Genomic DNA, 7,500 nt, shown 5'->3' on the forward strand with positions numbered 1-7,500 from the left:
ATTCATTAATATGTGTCGTGTGTGTGTGTGCTCTTTGAGCAGTTTCCGTTCTTGTGCCGTCCGTCCAGTGAAAGGATTTTTTTATTTTTTTTTATTAAGTTACGGCGCTTGTTTTCGTGCAGCTCTACGTGGTCGTGTCCTCGTACGCAGTGGTGTGTTTGTGGAAAGTCTGTCGTTGTGTTGTGTTGTGCAGTGCAGTGCAGTGCAGTGCAGTGCAGTGCTGTGCGTGCGCCAAAACCTCTGGATAAAAAAAAAAAAAATATATATATATATATATATATAAATACACATTTTTGTTTTCTAATTTTTTTTTTTAATTAATTTTACATGTGGTAAGTATGCATGACTTATACCATCCTTTGTATTGATTTATTTGGGTCGTGTCTTTTTTTTCCACATTATTAGCCTTCTTGTTCTCCTCCTCCTCCTCCTGCTTATCATTATTGTAGAAATGTTTTCCTTTTTCTTTTTTCCTCTTTCTTTCTAAGCTTTTAGTTTCCACCAGAGTGTCGAACCGAATTTTTTATTGGTTTGCTTCGATTTGCGGGAGCACAAAAGTAATGTAGGACATTAAAATAGCACAACAAATAGAAGAACAAGAGGTATACAGGACAGGCGCTGATGTTGAACTAGTTTCATTCAGGAAAAGTGAACATGTATATAATAACGACAGGCAAAGCAGCACATATTCTTAAGGGTAGAAGATATTTGAGCTGGGATGCTGGTGTCTCCCAGCACGATCAAACCATCCGGGGCTATTGCCGCCTTCTCGGCTGCCCTCGGCACTTATCGTGAATAAAAGCTATATATGTATGTTTACTTTTCCTGGATAAAACTAGTTGAAAGTGAGTGCCTGTCCTGTATACTCCTTGTCCTCGTCTTTTTTGCGCTATTTTATATATTTTACTAAGATGAACCAACAGCGTACCGTATTAAAAAGAAAAAGAAGCTAAAGTGATATTATATTTACCTGGTGCTTCTTTTCGTAATAGGCACTATTTCAAGAGTGCAAACGGGTATCTTTCCATTCATTTGTAGGGTTCGCTTATTTTCAGGTGCCGAGAAATAAATTGCTTTATTTAAATTTGATGGAGCAGTAAATGACAAGCTACATACATATCTGTCTTTCCTTGTTTTTTTTTTTTTGTGTTATATTTTAGCCTGAATTTAAAAGTTATCAGTCTTTTGGGTCGCCTAAAATACAGGTGATTGGCATTTGAGGTTTTTTTTCTTTACAAGATAATGGTTGATTCAATTTAGCAAGTAAGCATCAATTGTGCTACTTTTTTTCTCCTTCATCTTAAATAGAGCTAAGCAATCAACTCGACATGACGGCTACTTAATTTGTCGCTTTCTTACCGCCTGTTTTCCGAAACTGTGTGCTTTCTTTTCGTCGTCATCGACTTTGGGCTGCCGCTCCAAGTCCATAGAGCCTTTTTTTTTTTTCAGCTATCCCTGCCGTACACCCTTGTACTTCTATTCATCGTCAGACTAATAGACAGTTATATTTTCTTCCGTACAGTTCCAAGTTGGCGGGTCAGTTTCGGTTCGGCTGAAACTAACTCCTCGGTTCCGGTTTTTCGTTCGCTTCGGTTTTCGGTTCGACACTCTGGTCTTCACCGTGCATGGCACCCCCCCCCTTCCTTCCTTCCTTCCCTCCCTCCCTCCCTCCCTCTCTCCCCTCTTCTCCTCCCTGCAAGAAAACAAACTGTCGTTTCGAAATGTTTTCTTACTTGAACTGTGAAGGTTTTCAAGTGCATTTCCTTTCCTCCTTTATTGAGCGCACAATTCTAGAGTGGAACTTCCCTTCTGACATTGCAATAAAGTTTCCTGCACAAGGAAGAAAAACCTGCCATTTGACCTCCCTTGTGTGTGCAAAGTGTCAATGTTCCTATATTATGCTTGAACATGGTCTTTTTGTCTTCCTATTTGTCGCAGAAATCATGTATGTGTATGTATGTATGTATATATATATATACCAATATCGCACTTTATGGATTAATCTTGCACGACCTGTGAAAACCACGTATCTCTGGCTTTCCTCACGTTCGATTTTCGAGCAATTTATGAAGCTAGCTTGGGGAGATTGATTTCGCTCGCACACAATTCGAGGCGCGAGGACGGGCATGTACGAACGCCTACGTAGTCGGGACGGTAAACAAAACTTACACAAATTAAAATCCTGCGCAGATAATAAAAGAAAGAGCAACAAAAAAGTATGGGCGTCTTTCTTTACTAATTTCTTTTTTTTTTTCTTTTTTAGGATTGTAAGCGGACAGGCTTCTTAAACGATACCAAAAAGCGAGACACAATTTGACAAACGGGTCACGTCACAAGAAAGAAAATCCCACATCCTCAAGCGTGTAAAAAATGCACGCAATATCTACAGTACTGGAATTTGAAGCGCTGCCAATCTCGCGTGCACTAGCCCAAATCGCCTTGCTCCCGCTCACGTCAAAGCGACACAGACCTCGTCGGAAAGGTACGCTTTCTGACGCGGTCAACCGGTAAAAACACTATATATTGTAAAATTCTGTACTTTGGACGTGATTAATTCAGACTGCTTTGCGGCTAACTAAGCGCGCGTTCTTTCCCAATGAAACGAAAGAGCGAGATTAGAAATAGAGGAAATAATTCCCGTGAAAAGAAAGAAATTCGTCTCTTATTGAGCTTGGCAGTAAAGCACGCGACATCTCCAGTATTCCGTTTGAAAGCGCTGCCCGTCGCAAGTGCAGTAGTGTACATTGTTCGGCTCTCGCCCAGTTGAAAGCGCCAGAAAGCCCGTGTCGCCTCGCGACACGGGTAACCGCTAGAAAACACGGACATTTTAAGGTCGCGTGTTTTGCACTTGATTCCTCGGAAGTACTTTGTGGGAGACGAAGCGGGCGTTCCATGCCAAGGACACGGAAGAGAGAGATTAGAAATAGAGCGAACAATTCGCGTGAAAAGAATAATATTTGTCTCCTATCAAACTTGCCAGAAAAGTAAGCGAGATTTCCAGTATTCCGTTTGAAAGCGCTGCCCGTCGCAAGTGCAGTAGTGTACAGTGTTCGGCTCTCGCCCAGTTGAAAGCGCCAGAAAGCACGTGTCGCCTCGCGACACGGGTAACCGCTAGAAAACACGCACATTTTAAAGTCGCGTGATTTGCACTTGATTCCTCGGAAGTACTTTGTGGGAGACGAAGCGGGCGTTCCATGCCAAGGACACGGAAGAGAGAGATTAGAAATAGAGCGAACAATTCGCGTGAAAAGAATAATATTTGTCTCCTATCAAACTTGCCAGAAAAGTAAGCGAGATTTCCAGTATTCCGTTTGAAAGCGCTGCCCGTCGCAAGTGCAGTAGGGTAAATTGTTCGGCTCTCGCCCAGTTGAAAGCGCCAGAAAGCCCGTGTCGCCTGGCGACACGGGTAACCGCTAGAAAACACACACATTTTAAAGTCGCGTGATTTGCACTTGATTCCTTGGAAGTACTTTGTGGGAGACGAAGCGGGCGTTCCATGCCAAGGACACGGAAGAGAGAGATTAGAAATAGAGCGAACAATTCGCGTGAAAAGAATAATATTTGTCTCCTATCAAACTTGCCAGAAGAGTAAGCGAGATTTCCAGTATTCCGTTTGAAAGCGCTGCCCGTCGCAAGTGCAGTAGGGTAAATTGTTCGGCTCTCGCCCAGTTGAAAGCGCCAGAAAGCCCGTGTCGCAAAGCGACACGGGTAACCGCTAGAAAACACGCATCTTTTTCTTTTGTTAATCCCGCGCTTCTCACTTCGTTCCTTGAGAGGACTTTGTTGGGAACTAAGTGGCGGGGCCTTCCAAACGAAACCAATGGTAGAAACAATGAAGTGAGCAAAGAAGAGTAGTGTAAAGAAAGAAAATTGCCTATTATGAAGCCTGCCGTAAACACGCGCGATACCGCGAGCATTCGGATTAAAAGCAGTGACAATCTCACTTACTATAGCGCTCATTGTTCGGCTCTGACACAATTCAAAACGCATGAAACGCCCCGTGTAAATATTGGTTTACTTTGTAATAACAAAGTCGATAAACTTTCTGTTGACCATGTTAACATGAACTGAAAGTCGAAAAGAAGTAATCAGAGTCAAGCAGGGGTCAGCACGTTTTTAATAAAAAGCGAGAAATAATTTTTTTTATAGGGGTAGGATGTATGTACGTATGTATGTATACATAGAGGCAGACAGGAAAAAAAGAACATTTATATATATATATATATACACACAAACATACATACATACATGAATATATATATATATATATATATATATATATATATAAGGAGAGAGAGAGGGGAAAAAAATAAGAAAGAAAGAAGGACAAATAAATGATACTGAATAACGAGGAGCCACATAAGTGAGAGACAGTAAGTCAGTCAGTCAGTCACCGAAACTGATAACCACAAACTATGTACAGAATGCTCTTGAAGGATCTTCTTTATACTTATCGGTGCTATTATGTGGAGGTGGGGTCTGTCGAGCGTTCGATTGGTGCGAGCGGCGTCTGACGACGTCGCCGACGCCTTTCGTCGCCGTCTCGGCCGCTGCCTCCGCCGCATGGTCGTTACAGCAAGGTATCTGCGATCTCTGGCGTCTGCCGTTGGGGTCGGTTCTCGGGTGCACCTGTGTCTTGAAAACGAATGCGAGAGGAGGGTGTTTCGGAGCGTCCGCGCTAACCGAACGGTGTGAAATGACGAGTGCGTTCTGACCGAAGGCCGGGGTGCGTCCTCGCGTCCTCACGGGACCTGAAAGCTCGGCAACGCTGCGAAGGCGTCGTCAATGATTTTTTTGGCGTACGACTCTCTGTTGCTACGACGAGAAAGAAATTTATGCGCTTCTTGCCGCGTCGGTACCGACCTCGGTCGGGGATATTCCGGCTGCGCGCTCGAACGTGCTTCATTTCTTCTTGGATTTGGAAGTAATTCCTAAGCGTTGTGTGTGTTTGCGGTTCGTAAGGGGCGCCTGACGGTGGCCCCGCGTCCGCGCGTTGGTAGGGTTTTGGGCGACCCACCACGAAAAGATTACCTGGTTGATCCTGCCAGTAGTCATATGCTTGTCTCAAAGATTAAGCCATGCATGTCTAAGTACATGCCGAAACAAGGCGAAACCGCGAATGGCTCATTAAATCAGTTATGGTTCCTTAGATCGTTTCTTCCTACTTGGATAGCTGTGGCAATTCTAGAGCTAATACATGCAGTGAGCCCGAAGCCCCTCGGGGCGACGGGTGCTTTTATTAGACCAAGATCAATCGGGCTTCGGTCCGTTTTGTGTGGTGACTCTGGATAACTTTGTGCTGATCGCACGGCCACGAGCCGGCGACGTTTCTTTCAAGTGTCTGCCTTATCAACTGTCGATGGTAGGTTATGCGCCTACCATGGTTGTTACGGGTAACGGAGAATCAGGGTTCGATTCCGGAGAGGGAGCCTGAGAAACGGCTACCACATCCAAGGAAGGCAGCAGGCGCGCAAATTACCCACTCCCGGCACGGGGAGGTAGTGACGAAAAATAACAATACGGGACTCTTTTGAGGCCCCGTAATTGAAATGAGTACACTCTAAATCCTTTAACGAGGATCCATTGGAGGGCAAGTCTGGTGCCAGCAGCCGCGGTAATTCCAGCTCCAATAGCATATACTAAAGTTGCTGCGGTTAAAAAGCTCGTAGTTGGATCTCAGTTACAGGCGGGAAGTGCGTGGACACCACGTTACGGCCCGTGCTGAACATCATGCCTGTCGTGGCTTGGTTCCCTTCATCAGGTGCCTTGCTTTGGCCGGCGCGTTTACTTTGAAAAAATTAGAGTGCTCAACGCAGGCGATTCGCCTGAATAACAGTGCATGGAATAATAGAACAAGATCCTGTTTCTGTTCTGTTGGTTTTTGGAATACAGGATAATGATTAAGAGGGACAGACGGGGGCATTCGTATTGCGGCGCTAGATGTGAAATTCTTGGACCGTCGCAAGACGAACTACTGCGAAAGCATTTGCCAAGAATGTTTTCATTGATCAAGAACGAAAGTTAGAGGTTCGAAGGCGATCAGATACCGCCCTAGTTCTAACCATAAACGATGCCAACCAGCGATCCGCCTGAGTTACTCAAATGACTCGGCGGGCAGCTTCCGGGAAACCAAAGTATTTGGGTTCCGGGGGAAGTATGGTTGCAAAGCTGAAACTTAAAGGAATTGACGGAAGGGCACCACCAGGAGTGGAGCCTGCGGCTTAATTTGACTCAACACGGGAAAACTTACCCGCCCGGACACTGGGAGGATTGACAGATTGAGAGCTCTTTCTTGATTCGGTGGATGGTGGTGCATGGCCGTTCTTAGTTGGTGGAGCGATTTGTCTGGTTAATTCCGATAACGAACGAGACTCTAGCCTATTAAATAGGTGCGTGGTTCTCTGCACCTTGCACCCTTCTTAGAGGGACAAGCGGCTCCTAGCCGCACGAAACAGAGCAATAACAGGTCTGTGATGCCCTTAGATGTACGGGGCCGCACGCGCGCTACACTGAAGGAAGCAGCGTGTTTTTATCCCTGTCTGTAAAGACTGGGTAACCCGTGGAACCTCCTTCGTGATTGGGATAGGGGCTTGCAATTGTTCCCCTTGAACGAGGAATTCCCAGTAAGCGCGAGTCATAAGCTCGCGTTGATTACGTCCCTGCCCTTTGTACACACCGCCCGTCGCTACTACCGATTGAATGATTTAGTGAGGTCTTCGGACCGATACCCGGAGCGGCCTTTCGGTTGCGCCGGTGTGTTGGAAAGATGACCAAACTTGATCATTTAGAGGAAGTAAAAGTCGTAACAAGGTTTCCGTAGGTGAACCTGCGGAAGGATCATTACCGGATGTTATTTGGCATCGTTTTGTCTTCTTCCTCTTGTACGGGGAATGGACTCGATGTGCGAATTTATCTGGCGCCGATCCCGACCAAGCTTGGATGCCGTCGGGACGGCACAAAAAAAAACAACTGTGGTTCGGATGTGCCTTTTTCTTTGGGTGGCCTCCGTTCCTTTCGATGATGCGCCCAGCGGGATCCCTCTGCTGCCTCGATTGAGAGGAGATTTCAAGTGCACCGGGACAATCCGCGGGTTACAAAGGCGCATCGCCCCCTTTTTCGTCTCTTCTCGAGGATCGCCCTTTTGTTTTGATTAACGAAGAGGCGTTTGAGAAGAAGCTTTTTTTTGCGCTTTCGAGATGGCATGGGATGTGCCGGGCGCGAAAAAAAAACAACAACTTGTGTTTTGTCGTACTGATTGAAAAATCCAAAAACACGACTCTAAGCGGTGGATCACTCGGTTCTCGGGTCGATGAAGAACGCAGCCAGCTGCGAGACTTGGTGTGAATTGCAGGACACACTGAGCACTTACTCTTTGAACGCACATTGCGGCCTCGGGCCTTCCCGTGGCTTCGTCTGTGTGAGGGTCGGATCATATATCAAGAGAGGAGAATTTGTTTTCTACCTCGTTTTGACTGTGTCGGATCGTGGGCAGCACGCAGT

General features: G+C 45.8%; 2 non-coding genes across 2 annotated transcripts; both read left to right on the forward strand.

The window, feature by feature from the left end:
* The first annotated feature begins 5,028 nt into the window (after positions 1–5,028).
* LOC120845611 lies at positions 5,029–6,843 on the forward strand. Its single transcript, XR_005716814.1, has one exon. It is a non-coding gene; the product is annotated as a small subunit ribosomal RNA (ribosomal RNA).
* Positions 6,844–7,274: 431 nt separating this feature from the next.
* LOC120845464 lies at positions 7,275–7,427 on the forward strand. Its single transcript, XR_005716665.1, has one exon. It is a non-coding gene; the product is annotated as a 5.8S ribosomal RNA (ribosomal RNA).
* Positions 7,428–7,500: the final 73 nt, after the last annotated feature.

The sequence above is a fragment of the Ixodes scapularis genome, unplaced genomic scaffold (assembly GCF_016920785.2).
Source record: "Ixodes scapularis isolate PalLabHiFi unplaced genomic scaffold, ASM1692078v2 ptg001158l_1___fragment_3__unscaffolded, whole genome shotgun sequence".
Classification (NCBI taxonomy): domain Eukaryota; kingdom Metazoa; phylum Arthropoda; class Arachnida; order Ixodida; family Ixodidae; genus Ixodes; species Ixodes scapularis.